Here is a 10037-nt window from a genome sequence, read left to right as displayed (position 1 = left end):
GACCTGGGTCCATATGGATTTAAAAATGTTTTTAGTCAGGTGAACTTATCTTTAATTCCACTTTCTGAAAAGTTGCTCTGGCCCAACCCCAGCAAGACACTTTGTTAAAAGTTTCCTTCTGACAGTTATGTCATAACATTCAAAATACAAGGGCTGTCAGAACTGGGGTACAATAAAAAAAGCTTCTGCAACTTACATCTCTTGTAGCACCACTCCTCTTGAGAAGTTAGGCAAACCATCTTTTCAGCAAATACAATGAGTCTCCAGCATTTCTACCTAGCTTAACTTTCAGAGGTGGATGCCCAAGACATATGATGAATCTATATACCACCTTGGCTCTGGCTGACTTAGTTATTCCTGAAGAGTTTAATAGCCACCCACGTCCAAAGGTGGAAGCACATACACACTGGTAAGGTCATTGCAGGAGCAGATGGTAGAAACTGAGGCTGGAGGTGCTGGTACAGCCCTGTGGGAAGTTTTATTCCTCAGAGGCCAAATAGAGAGCTCCTTCAGGAGAAATCAGTGGAACAAGGACAGTTAGCATAGGAAGAGACAGAAACATTCTCTTCTCCCACTTACTACCTGTCACTTTCTCTTAAAATGGATACGGTATTAACAACATTTAGTTGCTGTGGTTTTTAAAAATCATGATCTAGTACTGCTCTGTTTCTTTTTATCCTGATAGATCATCCTTAGTGCCTGTGGTATCCTATTAGGAATCCCATCAATGACAGTATAGGCTATTCCCAACTCTTCATTAATCAATTCATTTGTTGATGCTTCAAATCTGAGCAGCTTCTTGGACAGGAGGCACACCACAAACTACAGCAGCACCTAGTCAAAGGTGCTGGATGGTTGCCCCACCCTCCTGCTCCCAACTGCCAAAGGCCACAACCTTGTCAATGCAGGCACCTACAGATGCCCGCAGCACTGAGGCTAGCCTTCCAACTGCTCCCTGGTGCGCTCCTGGCCAGCCGCATGGTGGCCCCACTAGCCCATCACTGTGATCTCTTTACACAGTCAGAATTCCATTGTTCCTTTTCTTGCGGGGAAGGTTAGTTCTAGGTATATAAGGAAAACTTTTATAGAATATTTGCAATTACAAAATTAACACAGATGGAATGTATTTTCATTGTGATTTTTCTTACTGTCAGCATATGGAGCACAAAATAGGCTTCATCTTACATTAGAGACATGTAAAACACACCAAGAGAATGGATTCCCTATTTGCCTGTTTTGTGACCCAGAGCTGAAATTCTGAAGACAAATGCTCTGTAAAAGATATTGGTGTCATAAGACCAGACTGTTATGTCCACCCAATGTGAGTAACAGCATCTGGACAATGCTCAGAGGACCCTGTACAGGGATGTGATGCTGGAATCTACAGCAGCCTCCCATGCTTGGGTGACACTCCCCAGTCATACCCAAATCTACCCATTTCATCCTATTTGGTAAGCAAGTAGCCACCTTATAAGGTGTAATTCTATTTAGGCATAGGATTTGAGTCCCTGAAGTATGTGAGTATCCACATTCTCCAGCAAAGGATTTAAACTGGCCCTTCTGTTGCACATCTTCTGATCCCAAGCCATCGTCTTTCAAAGAACTTGACTTAATGATGACAAATTTCTTCTTTCTTCCTTCCCCTCTTCCTCTCTCTCTCTCACCCCTCTCCCCCTTTTCTTGCTTTCATTGAAAGGAAGAGTTACAGTGAGCTCTTCCATCTGCTGGTTCACTCTCCAAATGACCACAACAGCTGGGTGTGGGCCAGACTGAACCCAGGCACCTGGGACTCCATCTGGGTCTCCCCCACATGGAGGGCAGGGTCCCAAATATTTGAGCCATCTTCTGTTTTCCCAGGTGCATTAGCAGAGAGCTGGATTGGAAGTGGAGCAGCCAGGACCCATTGTACACAGAGATTTAACCTGCTGGGCCACAATGCCAGCATAAAGTACAACTAGACTAGATTGTATTTGAGGAACTGCCTGCTGCAGTTGTTTCTCCTCAACCCTTTCCTAATTCGAATCAGTCCCTCCCTTGTGAGATCTCCAGGGCACCCCCACCCCGCAAATGACCATATAACTACTCCCAGCTTTTCCAAACCTCCAGATGAAGTATAGGCAGGCAGTGTTTTTGTGTTGCCCACATGTATAAATACCCTCTTTTCAGTTGAGTTTCTGAAGAGGATAAATGCTTCCCCTCCTCCCTCAGTGCACTTGTCTGTCTCCCAGCCCCACAGTGCAGCAGGAATTGTAATATTCAGGGGACACGAGACCAGAACTGCCTGGCTCTAGACTGCTACACACGAAACAGAAGACTAGGAATACAGCGTGGGACTGAGAGCCCTTAGGAGGGATGAGGTGGAGTAGAGAGCTGGAATGCCAACCAGGGAAGAGACGTAATAATTCAGGGTGTGGGGAACTGCAGGCTGGCCACCTGTGAGAACCTCCTCATCTACATGGTTTGCAACAATCAGTGGACCACAAGTGTTATGAAAACAACCAGGTGAAACAGATGAAACAGAATGGACTCTGCATAAACAACTAGGAAGAACCAGGTGAAACAGATGAACTTTCGACCTGAGGCTATACGCGTCCTTTCATCTGATTGGACGATACCAGCATAAAGGGACATTGGGATCTGGGTGGGCTGGCGCGGCCGCGGTCCAGTGGCTGGGAGCCCGGCGTTGAGGTATCTTTCCCCTCCTAACAGGTTCCTGCGTTAGCCTCCATGAGGTGGCCTCCAAGTTGGAGCCAGGAATAAAGCTGTGGTGGTGGAAGAAGCCCTCGCCTGAGCCTCTCAGGTCCGTCAGCGCCTTCCAAGTCGGAGGCTGGGACTAGGAGGAGTCAGCAGAGGTGCTGCGCGCTTCTCCTGGTTCGTCCTGCGGTCCCGGTCCTGAGGAGAGTTGTTCAGACGTCAGACACCGGCATCTGCAGTCTCCATGGTAGGCTCTCCTGTGTGCATCCATCCTCGTTGTGTTCTGTTGTCACTGACTGTGCTGGTGTTTTATTTTTTGTCTACACTTTGTTGAAACGGGTTAGTCCCATTAGTCGAATCCTGGTCTGAGTCTGACCTCTATTTCCTTCTCTGACCCTCTTGGATACCCTTGTACATATTGACAGTCGTGTGTGGTGCTATAGTAGTTTTACTTGGATTTTAGTCATTTTATTGTCATTATCCTCCTTCATGTTGATCCTCAGTTTCATTTAAAGTTGCTGTGAAATTCTGTTTCGCAACCACAAGGTCCTCTGAGTTCTGATTTAGAGTTATTTTGAGTACTTAGATTCCCTTATATGTATTTGTTGTTAGCCTCTTTTTTTTTTTTTTTTTTTTGCATTTGTGACTCTAGACAGGACCCAAAGAAGAAACGACCATCTCTTCTCTGGGTTTTATGGAGACTTACTTTCCCCTTCTGTGTTAGCCTCTTAAAGCACTCTGTCAGCTCTAAAAGGGCACAGGAAAGGGTGAGCCTCTTACTTTCTAACATGTGGCTTTTCTCTTCACTTTGTCATTTATCTTGTGGTATAAATATTTTTTAATTTCCTATAATCCCAGTAATCTGTGTTTCTTTTAATGCCTGGCTTTTGGCACCACATCCAATAAATCATTTTCTGGACTGATGTCTTAGGGCTTTTTCCTGTTCTGTTAGTGCTTTTGCAGTTTTAGATTTTATGTTTGAGCATGAAATCTATTTTTTAGTTATTTCATATAAATATTTAGATGTATCCAATTTATTTTAAATGTGGATGGCACATTTTTTTCAGCAGTATTCATTGAAGAGACTACGCTTACTACATTTTATATTCTTGGGACCTTATTTGAAAATCAGTTAACTGTCAATTCTTCAGTTTATTTCTGGGCTTTCCATCCTATTCCAGGGGTCAGCATTTCTGTTTTTGTGCCAGCACCATGGTGTAGCTTGGTAATATATCTAGCTTTGGTGTTTTTGCTCAAGATTGTTTTGGCAATTCTTAGTCTTTTCTTTTTTTTTTTTTTAATTTTTGACAGGCAGAGTGGACAGTGAGAGAGAGAGATAGAGAGAAAGGTCTTCCTTTTGCCGTTGGTTCACCCTCCAATGGCCGCCGCGGTAGCGCGCTGCGGCCGGCGCACCGCGCTGTTCCGATGGCAGGAGCCAGGTGCTTATCCTGGTCTCCCCTGGGGTGCAGAGCCCAAACACTTGGGCCATCCTCCACTGCACTCCCTGGCCACAGCAGAGAGCTGGCCTGGAAGAGGGGCAACCGGGACAGGATCGGTGCCCCAACCGGGACTAGAACCCGGTGTGCCGGCGCCGCAAGGCGGAGGATTAGCCTGTTGAGCCACGGCGCCGGCTCTTAGTCTTTTCTGTTTCCACACAAATTTTAATTTTTTTTTCTGTTTCTGTGAAGAATGACATTAAAATTTTGATTGGGATTGCATGAAATATCTACATTGTTTTGTGTGAGTAGGAAGGTCATTTTAACAGTATTATTTTTCTGATCTATGAACATGGACTAGCTTTCCATTGTTTCTACTGTCATCAGTTTCCTTTATCCGTATGTCACACTTTTGAGTATACAGATCATTCTCCTTATTGGTTAATTCAATCATAAGTAGTTTTATTTTATGATGTTTAAATGAGGCTTTTATTTTAACTTTCTTTTTTAAAAGATTTATTTATTTATTTGAAAGGCAGAGTTATAGAGAGGCAGAGGCAGAGAGAGAGAGAGAAGTCTTCCATCCATTGGTTCACTCCCCGAATGGCTGCGGTGCCAGAGCTGGGCTGATCTGAAGCCAGGAGCCAGGAGCTTCTTCCAGGTATCCCAAGCAGGTGCAGGGACCCAGGGACCTGTGCCATCTTCTACTGCTTCTCAGGCCATAGCAGAAAGATGGATTGGAAGTTGAGCAGCTGGGACTGGAACCACTGCCCACATGGGATGCTGGCACTGCAGTCAGCAGCTTTCCCCCTAAACCACAGTGTGGCCCCCCACAATGTATTTTTAATTACTGCTTTAAACTCTGTCATTTCCTTTTCCTGCTGGTTTTCTTATTTAGTGTTTTGCTAATTTGTTGAGCTATAACATTAGGTAATTAAATTGTTTATTTGATATCTTCTTTTTTGTTGTGGTGATATTGTACTATATTTTGCTACATCCTATGTTTTGTATGCTGTGTTTCCTTATTTTCTTCAAGGTATTTTTAGCTTCCCTCTTAACTTTTTGTTTGATCCTGTCATTTTTTTTAGGGTTGTATATGGCTTAGTTCCTACATATTTGTAAATTTTCTATTTTGTCTATTAATTTCTATTTTCAGACCACTAGGGTGTGAAATTATACTTGATGTGAGTTTAATCTTAAATTTGTTATTACTTTTGTGGCTTAATGTATGACCACATATATTCTATGTGTACGTTGGATGCCTTTTGATTTTTGTGTATTCTTGGAGAAAATATTTTTTTTTTTTAGATTTATCCCAAAAGTTACCTCTAGCAAGGTCAGAAGTACCTGTCCTTGGGAGCTTCCAGTCTTATCATGAGGTCTTTGATTCTAATAAATCTTGCTTTTAAATCTCAAAAAAATTACTTTTCTATTTATTTATTTGGGAGGCAGAGCTACAGAGAGGGAGAGACAGAGAGAAAGGTCTTCCATCTGCTGGTCCACTCCCCAAATAGCTGCAACAGCCAGAGCTGAGTCAATCTGCAGCCCAGAGCCAGGAGCTTCTACCAGATCATCCGCAGGGGTTCAGGGGCCCAAGCACTTGGGCCATCCTCCACTGCTTTCCCAGGCCCTAGCAGAGAGCTGGATCAGAAGAGGAGCAGCCAGGACTAGAACTGGCACCCACATGGGATGCCTGCACCATAGGTGGAGTCTTATCTCACTACACCATAACACCAGCCCCCAAAATGTTTTATATATGTCTGGTAGAACCATTGGTTCCTAATGCATAATGCAGTCCCAATGTTTTATTTTTTTTTTAATCCAGATGATCTATTGTTGAAAATGGGGATTTGAAATCCCTGCCTTTATTGTGTGATAGTCTGTTTTCCTTTAGATTTCTTACCTGTATTCCTGTGTTTTAGAGAGAGATATTCTGAATTTAGGTGTGTGTATAATTTTATATCCACTTGATAAACTGATACTTTATCACTATACAGTGACCTTTGTCTCTTTGTTACAGCTTTGGCCTAAAGTCTGATTCAGTTGATCTAACTTATAGTTAGCTCTGATTGTTGCTTTTCATTTACATTGATTATCTCTTTCCATCCCTTCACTTCCAATCTTAATTGTCCTTTAAAGTAAAGCGGTTCACTTGGCTAATCCTATGCCTGGGCGCCGGCACCCCGGATTCTAGTCCCATTTGGGGTGCTGGATTCTGTCCTGGTTGTTCCTCTTCCAGTCCAGCTCTCTGCTGTGGCCCAGGAGGGCAGTGGAGGATGGCCCACATTCTTGGGCCCTGCACCCACATGGGAGACCAGGAGGAAGCATCTGGCTCCTGGCTTTGAATCAGCGCAGCCCACCAGCTGTAGCATCCATTTAGGGGGTGAACCAACGAAAAGAAGACCTTTCCCTCAGTCTCCCTCTAACTCTGCCCGTCAAAAAAAAAATTTAAAAATTAAAGTAATGAGTCTCCTGTACCCTCTATATAGTTATATCTTTATTTTTTGTTTTATTATCCATCCATTGTTTGCCTTTTATTTAAAGAGTTCATTTACATTCAAAATAATTATTAAGAGTTGAGGAATTATTACTATTTTATTGATATTATTGTTCTATAAATTCACCTTTTTTTCATCTCTAGCCTATATCCTTTGTGACTTGATGACTTTCAATAGTGATATACTTTGAATCTTTTAAAAAATCTTTTTGTTATCTCTGAGGGTATTTCAAGAAGTTAATGAAATTAGAATTAAAATATGTTTATTTTGGTGAAAAATATTTTGAAATTTTTGCATAGCATTTTGAAATTACACATTTTCCTGAACTTTTTTTTATTTAACTTTTATTTAATGAATATAAATTTCCAAAGTACAGCTTGTGGGTTACAATGGCTTCCCCCTCCCAAAACTACCCTCCCACCTGCAACCCTCCCCTTTCCTGCTCCCTCTCCCCTTCGAATCACATCAAGATTCATTTTCAATTCTCTTTATATACAGAAGATAAGTTTAGTATATATTAGGTAACGATTTCAACAGTTTGCCCCCATATAGCAACACAAAGTGAAAAAAAATACTGTTGGAGTACTAGTTATAGCATTAAATAAGAGTGTACAGCACATTAAAGACAGAGATCCTACATAATTTTTTTTAAATTAATTTTCTATGCCATTTCCAATTTAACACCAGGTGTTTTTTTTTTTTCATTTCCAATTATCTTTATATACAGAAGATCTATGCAGTATATAATTAGTAAAGATCTCATCAGTTTGTACCCACGCAGAACCACAAAGTGTAAAAATACTGTTTCAGTACTAGTTATAGCATCACTGCACATTAGACAACACATTAAGGACAGATCCCACATGGGATGTAAGTACACAGTGACTCCTGTTGCTGACTTAACAATTTGACACTCCTGTTCATGGCGTCAGTAGTTTGCCTAGTGGTTTCCCTAATTCTTCTATTAAAAAAAAAGAGCACTCATAGCTGCTACTTTAAGTTGAGAGCCTTAATTCTGATGTCATTCACAGACTATCCTTTTACTCCCCCTCCTACATTTTATGTTGGAATGTCACATTTTCACCTTATACTTTGTATCATTTAGGAAATATTGCAGCTATAGTATTTTATTTATTTAAGAAGTAGAGATATAGATGGAGAGAGGTAGAGACAGAGAAAAAGGTCTTCTGTGTGCTGGTTCACTCCCAAAATGGCCACAACAGCTGGAGCTGGGGCGATCTGAAGCCAGGAGCCAGGAGTTTCTTCCAGGTATCTCATGCAGATGCAGGGGCCCAGGCACTTCAGCCATTTTCTACTGCCTTCCCAGGCCATAGCAGAGAGCTGGATTGGAAGCAGATCAGCCAAGACATGAACCTGAGACAAGAACTGTTGCTGACATGGGATGTCAGGGCCACAGATGGAGGCTTAGCACACTGTGCCATAGCTTCAGCCCCTGTAGAGTGTCTTTTAACCTTTTACTAGTGATACAATTTATCAGTCCTCCATCATTACAATATTAGTGGTTTGAATCTGATACTGTATACACACTGGCTAATGAGCTTTGTATTTTCACATGATTTCTTTTTATTTATTTTTATTTTGAAAGGTAGAGTTATAGACAGTAAGAGACAGAAAAAAAAGGTCTTCCTTCTGTTGGTTCACTCCCCAATTGGCCACTATGGCCAGCACAGCACCGGTCTGAAGCCAGGAGCCAGGTGCTTCTTCCTGGTCTCCCATGTGGGTGCAGGGGCCCAAGCACTTGGGCCATCCTCCACTGCCCTCCTGAGCCACAGCAGAGAGCTGGACTGGAAGAGGAGCAATCAGGACTAGAATGCGGTGCCCATATGGGAAGCCAGCACCGCAGGTGAGGATTAGCCAAATGTGCCATGATGCCGGCCCCTCACATTGATTTCTTTATACTAGTTAGTATCCTCTTCCTTTCCCTTGAAGAATTTCCTTTAGCAGTTTTTCCAGTGAATGGTGATAAACACCTTCATCATTTTTTGTTTGAATAAAGTTTCTTTCTGTATTTCAAAACTGGAAAATAATCACTGAAAATAATACATTGATTCACATTTTCTTGTTTACTTCTTTTAGGACTTTGAATAAACCATACCACTCCCTCTGGACTGCAAAGTTTGTGCTGAAAAATATATTAACAGTCTTATTACAGTTCCGTTGTACACAGTGAGTTGTCTTTCCAACACTACTCTCCAAATTATCTCTTTCTTTAAGTGAAGAGCCAATTTTTCAAACCTTCCTTTTAATGTAAAATGTAAAAATGTGCATTTCCTTCCCTGACCTTCTATCCTCCACCCTCCTTTCTTTACTCTTAACCCAAAATGTACCCATTTCCTTTCTTCAAAAGTTTCAGAGCAGGAATCTTGCATCTCTTGTGCTCGTGTCACAGCCCTATGCTCCTGCCCCAGGCCCTGACTTGCTCTGACACACAGCAGCAGCAGCAGGGATGGTGCTGTGCCTCTTGTCCACTAGATATGCTGAAAGTTACTCCCTGTCTGAAATTTTCCTGGGTAAGGTACCCTGCACTGGTTTATTCATGCTGGATTCATCCCAAGGGTTAGGGAGGTGGGGGTGATATTGAGGCCTGAGTTTCTGAGGGATCCCTGCTTCTTCAGGTCAGTCTCTTCCTAAGGAGACATGTCTGGGGCAGGGCAGGGAGGCAGGAAGCACAATAGGAAAGGGGTAAATGGAATGTTTGAAAAAGGTGTTGAAAGTACACCAGCAGTTTGGGGAAGTTTCATACAGATATACTTGCTGGCCAAGGATGGTAACTGCCCTTTGGAGAGCTCAGATACATGCATGGGACAGGACTAGGATATCCTTGGTGACCCTGGTATTCTAGCATTCATGCTATTCAGTCACACCCTGGCATTGAATACAGGGATCAACATCCCAGTATCATGTCTCTACAAGGAAGAATCTCAGTGTTTAACAGCCTTCTCTCCAAAACCTACACATATCCTCTCCAGGGTGAGTCTTCGTCACAATCTTTCTTGTGTTGTGGTCCTCCTTTTCTCCTGGGCATTCCCCTTTTGTTCTCCCTCCTCTTGGTGAAAAGTGACTTTCACCTGTGTCCTTCCCATGACTGTCATTAAGATGGTTATTGTACAAGGCTAAGTCAGAGACTCTTTGTGTGCTCAGTTGTATAGACATGTAGATGGCACCTGACTCTTAATGAATAGAGCTCCCCTCCACATGCCAAGGCTGCTGTGGCAGTGTTGGTATGGGTTAAACAGAACCCTCCAGCTTGCATCTCCTGTTCCCAGCCCTTAAACCATTGTCACTTTTCTGTGTTTTTACATTTCCATCAGACCCTAGAACTTTTGTTTTCATTTTGAAAGGGAAATGAGTCTATTGAGAAGACTGAGAACACAGGTATCACATAACA

At 42.5% G+C, this 10037-nt stretch overlaps 1 non-coding gene and 1 pseudogene across 1 annotated transcript; both read right to left on the bottom strand.

Moving 5' to 3' along the window:
* Positions 1–347: 347 nt before the first annotated feature.
* Positions 348–562, bottom strand: LOC133755322 (phosphatidylinositol N-acetylglucosaminyltransferase subunit Y-like; annotated as a pseudogene).
* Positions 563–3332: 2770 nt separating this feature from the next.
* LOC133755356 (small nucleolar RNA SNORA26) lies at positions 3333–3453 on the bottom strand. The gene has a single exon (XR_009865375.1). It is a non-coding gene; the product is annotated as a small nucleolar RNA SNORA26 (small nucleolar RNA).
* Positions 3454–10037: the final 6584 nt, after the last annotated feature.

Source organism: Lepus europaeus, unplaced genomic scaffold, assembly GCF_033115175.1.
Source record: "Lepus europaeus isolate LE1 unplaced genomic scaffold, mLepTim1.pri SCAFFOLD_3_1, whole genome shotgun sequence".
NCBI lineage: Eukaryota > Metazoa > Chordata > Mammalia > Lagomorpha > Leporidae > Lepus > Lepus europaeus.
Note: the sequence above shows the minus strand (reverse complement) of the source record. Positions and strands in the feature narration are given on the sequence as shown.